A 9,008-nucleotide genomic window follows, 5' to 3' on the forward strand; every position below is an offset into this window, starting at 1 on the left:
AATTCGGAAGCTTTTTTAGAACCTGAATCAGAGATGACGGCACCACCACCTCCTCCACCTCGCAAACTCAGCGATTATTCGTAGCCGTCGTTGACAGATTTTCCACACCTTACTCCTACTCCGGCCCTTGATGGAGTGCAATTTGAGATCAAGCCCCAATTTATCACGATGATAGAGAGGAAGCAATTCAGTGGAGCTAAGGGTGAAGATCCTAATCATCACATTGCAAATTTCTACCAATATTGCAATACCATTAGGCAAGTTGGGTCACGCAAGATCAAATCAGGGAGATTCTTTTTCCCTTTTCTTTATTTGGAAAAGATAAATTATGGTTTAATGGTTTGAATAGAACTTTACTTGGTATTACTGATTGGGAAACTCTTGCTTTGAATTTTTATAATAAATATTACCCTATAGAGAGAACAGCTTTACTAAGGAGTGCTATTCAAAACTTTTCCCAAGAGCCAGATGAAACTTTATATGAGGCTTGGGAAAGGTTTAAGGAACTATAGAGAGAATACCCCCACCATAATCTGACACAATGGCAGTTGATCCAAGCCTTTTACAATGGACTTAGAAACTCATCTAGATCAATTCTAGATTCTGCAGCTAGTGGGAGATTCATGAATCTTAATGTTGAAAATGCAGGCCAAGTGATTGAAGACATGGCAATTCATAATTCCCAATATGGGAATCCGAGAGGGTTTGCTAATAAAGGAAAACATAATGTTGATTCTGTATCCTTTTTGCAGGCTCAGTTAACATCTATTTGTCAGAAACTAGATAATCTTACTACTAATCCTAACTCTGTAGCTAATGTTTCTGCTATTGCTAATAATGAAGCTTTTTGTGAAAATTGTGGAATTGTAGGACATTGGGAGCAAGATTGTAGGAGTTCCATGGAGCAAGTTAATGCCTTCCAAACCTATAGGCAAAATAACCCATACTCCAACACTTATAATCCTGGCCTCCGAAACCACCCATATCTTTCCTACCGGAGTACCAATGTACAAAATCCTCCACCTCCACAACAAACACAACATCAACCACCACGACAGCAAAAATATTACCATCCTAATTCTGGCCAGAAAAACCAATCACAACCCTCCTCATCTTCTGATCCTGCTATATCAGAAATTAGAGCAATGCTATCAAGCATGCAAAAGCACATGGAGAGTAGGGATGCACAAATTGATTCGATTATAGCTCATAATAAAATCATGGACAATCAAATTGCGCAGATTTCATCTACCCTACAAACCCGTCAACAGGGAGCTCTACCATCGCAACCAATCCATCCTATAAATCATGTTAATGCAGTTACTCTAAGGAGTGGTTCACACTATGATGGGCCTCTTATGCCCAAGGATGAAGAACCTGTTGCTAATCTAGATTCCCTTATACCAAATGCTAATCTTACTAACCTTGCAGGGCTACAAAAGGAAACTAACACTTCTAATGTTCCTTTGCAGGGTAAATCTCAGGACAAGGGTGGAGATGTGCAGAGCCCAGTTATCAAACTTCCATTCTCAAATAGGCATTTGTAGAGTAAGTTTGATATGCAATTCGGTAAGTTTTTGGAGGTTGTGAAAAATTTGTAGGTAACAGTTCCTTTCACTAATTTAATCACTCAGGTTCCTGCATATGCTAAATTTATGAAAGATATTTTGACTAGGAAAAGGGCCTTTGATGAGGTAGAAACTGTAGCCTTTACAGAGGAATGTAGTTCTTTATTGCAAAATAAATCCCCTCCTAAATTAAAGGATCCTGGAAGTTTTTCTATCCCTTGCCATATTGGTAATGTCTTCATAGATAAAGCATTATGTGATTTGGGTGCTAGTGTTAGTGTTATGCCATCGTCTGTGTGTGCTAAACTTAATATGGGTGATTTGAAAGTTACTAACATTACTTTACAAATGGCAGACCGTTCTGTTAAATACCCCTTAGGTATTTTAGAGGATGTTCCTGTTAGAGTTGGTAAATTTTTTATCCCTGTAGATTTTGTTGGTTTAGACATGGCTGAGGATACACAAATTCCCATTATATTAGGTAGGCCTTTTCTCCATACTGCAGGAGCCATTATTGATGTTAAAAATGGAAAACTAACCCCTTTCTGTTGGAGATGATAATATCACTTTTAATTTAGGGAAGGTTTTAAAAGGACCTATGCTAGAAGAAAACTGTTGTTTAATTGATGTCATAGATATAATGGATGATTTTTGTGAAGAAAGCTTACCACAGGTTCTTGCAAGGGATCCCTTAGAGGAAGTTCTTTGTGGAAATTTATCTACAAGTGAAGCAAGCATTTGGAGTACTGAGGTGGATACTATTGAAAAAGCTCTTTCGATAGAAGAGCTTAATCCTAAAGAGACCATGAAGGTAGTAAAATTAGTTCAGGAATCAAAACCTGCAGAGGTTAAGAAACTTGAACTAAAACCTCTCCCTTCTCATTTGAAATTTGTTTTTCTTGATGAGCACGAACTATACCCTGTGATCATTAGTACTGCACTTGATAACTCACAAACTTCCCAACTTCTAGAGGTTCTTCGAACCCACAAAAGGGCAATTGGGTACAGTATTGATGATCTCAAGGGTATTAGCCCTGATTTTTGTATGAACAGGATACATTTAGAGGATAACTACAAGTCATGTATTCAACCACAGAGGAGGTTGAATCCTAATATGCAAGAAGTAGTTAAGAAAGAGGTGATGAAATTACTTGATGCAGGTATTATCTATCCTATTTCTGACTCAAAGTGGATAAGTCTTGTTCAGGTTGTTCCAAAAAAAGGTGGGATGACTGTGATTAAAAATGATAAAAATGAATTGATTCCCACTAGAACTGTTACAGGGTGGCGTATGTGCATTGATTATCGTAGATTAAATATCGCCACTAAAAAGGATCACTTTCCTCTCCCTTTTATTGATCAAATGCTTGAGAGGTTGGCTAATCATAAGTTATTTTGTTATTTGGATAGGTATTTGGGATTTTTCCAAATTCCAATTCACCCTGAAAATCAAGAAAATACTACATTTACATGTCCTTATGGTACTTTTGTAGGAATTTATAGGTACTACGCAGCGGAAAAACATGAATCACATTCAATCAAGTACCTATTCCCAAGATCACATGCATAACACACAAGACACATAATCATACCTTTGAAGTGTGAATTCCACGTAGCAATTTGACAGGAAAATCAGGGAGAGAATAGAGCCCCAAGCGTTGCTCTTCTACTTAGTCCACGAGCTTTGAACGAGCCGTCCTCCAATACTAGATTGGTCGAGTGAAAGGGAAAACCGCGATCATCACCTTTAATGGACTAACCGACCACCACGAACCACCACCACCACTAATCACCACACTGGCGCTGAGGAGGGAGAGAGTGCCGTGAGAGAGAGGAAGTTTGAGAGGGGGTTAGGTCTCGTGTTTGCTAATTCGGGTTTTTGATCTTACTGATCAACTGAATTCAACTTCCATGCAAATCCTAGGAACCTAGTCTATTTATAATCATATTATAACTAGACTAGGGTTAGGAAGCCCAAAACCCTCCAACCCATTCCATGTGGTCGGCCATACTAGGGGATGAGGCCCATCATGGGCCTCGTCCTCTCGTGCTCGATCTAGGCCCTTTGTGTGACCTTATAGGATCCGTCCAATTGGGCTTTGGCCTATTTTACTAGTCCAAAGATCGTTAGTACCTCTAGCTATGATAAAATGACGACCCAAATGTCCGAACTTAATTATCTCTATAATTTGATCCATTTATATATCTAGTATTTGCACACGACGAAGACATAAATCCTTCAATCTCCCACTTGTCTAAGAAAAGTGTGCAATATTCAAATTCCTTAAGTCAATATGTGTCGATTTGATAATATGATTGCATCACATGTTGAGATTATATTAATCTGCAAATCGTTTCTTGAAATCTGAGTTAGAATTACAAAACCAAATGATTACTGAGTAATGCATTTGAACGCGGCCACGTATTTTCTGAATTCTCCCTCTTCAAGCGGCCACGACACATTCCCTAATTTAATAGGTAGACTCAATCCAATCTTGTGGTAACAAGGCTCCCACTCAACTTTTGAAATAACCGGGAAACACCCTTTATAATCTCCAGTTACGGGTAGACGTTTGAGTGTACCACAGTCATAACATCCATTGAATGAAATCAATGTTCCACTCATGTCAAAGGAATCCACTAATATATCCGAAAGCTCTATACTTGAACTTCAAAGTAGGTCAATAGTTTGATCATGCATCATTCATGCATATCCAAGTAACTGACCGAGCATCACTATGCCCCTATAGCCCATGAAACTGCGCTATCCAATCAATCTTACATGCTAGTCCATTTATTGAAATCATTTATGTCCACTTTAATGATTTCGAACTAGGAACTTAAATAATATATGAATTTTGTTCACCTGTGGGGTTTCATTCACCAGGTCATCAACCTGATGAGCCCATCAATTCATAATTATTTTGGACATTTTATTTAATTTCCAAAACCATAATTAAATAAGAGAAATGGAATTTTTATTTTAAACATAATTCTGAAAATTAATGCATTACTTATGCAATATGTTTTCTCAAAACATACACACCTTAAATTACATAACATGCTTCAATCCAAGTCTTTAATATGACTCTCATATCTTAGTCTTTGGAAGGGGTTTAGTGATTTCTCACTCATAACAAAACTTTGCGGATCATGACATCCCGCTTGTCATTGATCTCATAAATGAGGTGATATCTCATATCTATTTGTTTGGATTAGTGATGTGACCTTGGCTCCTTTGTTTTGGCAAAGGTGTCCTTCTAGTCACAGGACAATTTGATCCAAACTTCCTCCTTAACTACTCTTACTGTAGCTAAATACACATATTCTGACACTGAATATGCGACAGTATTCTGCTTTGAACTCTTTAAGCTTACTGTACTTCATCATCCAGACATAAAATGTATTTAAATCAACATCTAAAGTCATCTTGCCTGTTTGGAAACTTGCATCTGTATAACCTTTTGACAACTTATTCACTTTTACCATCATAAACTATTGGTGGGGTTTTTTTTAGCTATTTCTTTTAATTGTGTTCCAGATACGGGTGGCGTCGGTTGTGGTGGTGGGCTGGTGGCGTCGATTGTGGTAGCGGTGGTGGCAGTGCATGGTGGATGATTGTGGTGGCGATGGTGGCAGTGCGTGGTGATTGATTGTGGTGGCGTTGATTGTGATGACTCGGTGGCAGTAGAGGGGATGATTTTATTACTTGTATTAATTTTTTTTTTAATATGTTTCTTGATGAAAATGTAATATTACAACAATTAATTAATGAAAATAATTAATGTTTTTACATATGTTTTGTTTGTGTATCAATTTAAGTGAAAAAAACCAAAAAAAATTTTTGTTTTTTTTATTTTTTATAGCCATAATGGGCAGCGGTTTGGCGCCAAAACCACTGTCCTTTCACTACAAATGGCAAGCAGTTTTGAACCGCTTGCCATTAAAATGGCCAATGGCAAGCCCCCTAAGCGCATGCGGTTAAAAATCTCTTCCCATTAGGGGGTTTAAACCTCTTGCCATTTAGTATTTTCTACTAGTGATTGAATGAACTTTTGTTTCAGTGATTTGGGATATACATGAAACAAGCTTTATTGTATAGGCTCAAGAGGTATGTCATTCAAGAACTATTTGGTGGACATGATAAGTCCTACTCTCTTATGCCAAGGTATGCTGACATGATTTGCCACACTAATCCTGAGTCAAAGGCTTTTGTAGCTTGGCAGCTGAGTGGGAGCATTCCTAGGGTCAATTTGTTCACTAGTGTCTTCATAAGTTTTGCTGGACAATGAAAGGGTTTTCTGGCAGGGTGCAGGCCTTTGATTGGTGGTGATGGGGCACATTTAAAAGGAAGTTATGGTAGTATTATGTTGTCTGCAGTTGCATTAGATGGCAACAATGAGATTTACCCCATAGCATATGCTATTGTGAGTGTTGAAGACAAAGAAAGTTGGTCTTACTTCTTCTGGCATCTTCACAATATAGTCAAGCAGTCCAGTAGGAAACATTGGACAATTAAATCTGACAGACAAAAGGTATACATATCTTACCCATTTGAAATTACCTTTTATGTGCATTTGTTTTCAGTACCTAACTAGAAATTACTTGCACCAACAGGGATTTGATCTAGCACTGAAGGAAGTGTGGCCTGATGCACAGAGGAGATATTGCTACAGACACTTCAGCAGGAACTATAAAAAAGAATTCCCAGGTCCTTTGATGTATACCCTATTCTGGAGGGCATGCAATGCAACAAACAAGTTCACCTTCAGAAAAGCAGTGGAGAGGTTGCAAAAGGAAGGAGGAGAGGATGTTATGGTTTGGTTTTCTAATTTAGGTGATTAATCAAAATGGAGCAAACATAAGTTTAATCCAAAAGTATGCAATGACTTAAACACCTCCAACTTTGTTGAGAGTTTTAACTCTACCTTAGGTGTTGACAGGTGCAGACCTATCTTAACACTCCTTGAAGGTAAAACATCTAGCTTTTTCTCTTTATTATAACTCATAAAATAGTAGTGCTTTTGTGTTCTAATATCTATAATTGGCAGGAATTAGAAGAGTGTGTATAGTGAGGATTTCTTTAAGGCATGAGAGAGCACAAAGTTGGGAGGACAATGACTTATGCCTCAAGATTGCAAAGCTGGTTAGGGAAATTAGCAAAGCAACCTCCACCTGCAGAGTTTTCAGTCAAGTCTAGGGGAGTGTGAGATACATGAAGGGAGGTCCCAGTTTCCTCTAAGTCTCAACTGAAAAATATGCTCATGTGGAGCTTGGCAACTCTCTGGTATCCCTTGCAGACATGTAGTGAGGGCAATGCTTCATGCCAAAGTTAATCCACACAATTATGTCAGCTCATGGTATACTACAAGAACCTACAAGCAAGTGTATAACTTTGTTATTAACCCAATTCCTGATTCAAGTCAATGGCCACTAGTTGATGCTAACCACCCCCAATACATTCATCCACCAAAGATGAAGAGAGGTGTTGGTAAGCCAAGTAGAAACGGGAAGAAAGAAGAGGGTGAAGACTAACCAGGGAAGAGGTCTAGAATAGTTAAATGCAGCAACTATGGGAATTTAGGGCACAATAAGGCAACTTGCAAAGGGGGTTTGACTGGAAAGGAGCTACAATCAGTTAAGGCCATGGTTGTTAAAAACCCAAGAACAAGGGATTAGTCAAATGCAGCAAAGGAATATAGAGCTAAGTCAAATGCTGCAGCATCTGCAACAGAGATCTCATCTTCACAATTGGGCAGCTAACCACAAGACTTGTCCCAGTCTCAACCCTGACAACAACAATCAAGGAGCAACAATAGTTTTTTAGGTGTTTTTTGAAGTTATAATACTCTTATGAAGTTTTTTGAACATGTTTTACAAGCTTCAAGTGCGCAGCAACTTGTTTTTTTTGGGAAAATTCATTGGCAGGAACTTGTTTTATTTGGGAAATGATGTGGTGGAACTTGTTTTTTTTTGGGCCCTAACTTGGCAGCAGTACTTGCTGTGACTTGGTAGTAATACTTGCTTTGAATTTTTGTAAGTGAATACAGCAGAACAGTGTTGCTGTATTGATTTATACATATGATTTTGTTTGTGATGTTTCTCCAATTTTGTGCTATTTTTTTTGTTCTTTGAAAACATTAAAATAAAGTGACATGTTGCAATATAATACCAAAATAAACCACTTCCATTTATTTCAAAGTAAAGCACTAAATACAACTCAGTTCATCTATTTCAAACCAACATCTTAAAAGGCTACTATTTCAAAACAATAATCAACAACACCAAATACATCACCACAGCTAATTTCACAACTAAATACACATAATTAGCAAAATCATCCACACTGTGCATAAACTCTGAAAATTTTGCTTGTAATGCATGAACAGCAGCTGCTTCTGGCATGGATCCTTGTCTCCCTCTTATGTCCCTTAAAATTTTGGTGTTCGCTTACCCACTTAAAGAATTCAGATAGCCTACACTTATAGTATGGCCTTTTAGGATTTGCATTTGAGTTCGGAAACCTAATATCCACAGCTCTTGGTGGTTCACAATTGCAATTCATGCCTCTAAATCAAGCAGCCCCACCATTCATGTTCCTTGAAGATGAACCCCTTCTAGAAAAAGTCGTTGAAGTTTAACCCTCAAAAAAATTGTAAAAGAGAAAGAAACAGAAATCAAAAAATCAGAAATGAAAAGAAAAGGATGGGAGAAGGTTATATAGGAAAGAGGGAAATTAAAGAAAGAAAAAAAAGGAGGGAATCTTTTGGGATTTTTGGACGGAGATTAAATGATTGGGGCATTTAAGTATTTTCACCTTTCAACCCCCTTAAACCTGTCAAATTGAAGGTACTTAACATTTGTTTAACGTTATGATCAATGTAGCAATTAAGGCAAAATTATAGAGGTACCGCTGATAATGAAAGTTTAATGATGTGTATCATTGATAAAAGTCAAAACCTAGAGGGTATCATTGATAATTTCCCTTAGTTTTAATAAAATAACTGTAGGAAATATTTCAAGCATCCCAAACTTGAACCCCACTGTGATCATACACTTAAACATGGTGGCGTCCAAAGGGAAGGAAGCTAGAGCAAAAGAGTCGCCAACAAGTTTCAGGAACTTGTAAACCGTCCACGAGGTGAAAATTACACCCCTTCACGATCACAGAGATTGCTAACTCCGTAGTGGTCTTGAACTATAACTAGATATTCGGGGATGAAGGTACAAATTCAACCTAAAAGAGATTGAACCTGCCTTAGATAAGCCTCTACTTTGTTCTTCTCATATTCATGTGCGCTTTTCGATCAACATACAATCAAAATATTAATCCTAAACCTATTTAATCTATGTTAGTTGATTATTAATGCACAAATAAATCTATTATTGGTGATCACTTGAATTAAAATCATATTAACCTAAATAAAATTATTAATTATC

At 37.5% G+C, this 9,008-nt stretch overlaps 1 non-coding gene across 1 annotated transcript; it reads right to left on the reverse strand.

Annotated features, from left to right (window-relative positions):
- Positions 1–428: 428 nt before the first annotated feature.
- LOC145569755 (small nucleolar RNA R71) lies at positions 429–535 on the reverse strand. Its single transcript, XR_014096289.1, has one exon. It is a non-coding gene; the product is annotated as a small nucleolar RNA R71 (small nucleolar RNA).
- Between the last annotated feature and the right edge of the window lie 8,473 nt (positions 536–9,008).

This window comes from Chenopodium album, chromosome 11 (assembly GCF_948465745.1).
Source record: "Chenopodium album chromosome 11, dcCheAlbu1.1, whole genome shotgun sequence".
Lineage (NCBI taxonomy): Eukaryota > Viridiplantae > Streptophyta > Magnoliopsida > Caryophyllales > Amaranthaceae > Chenopodium > Chenopodium album.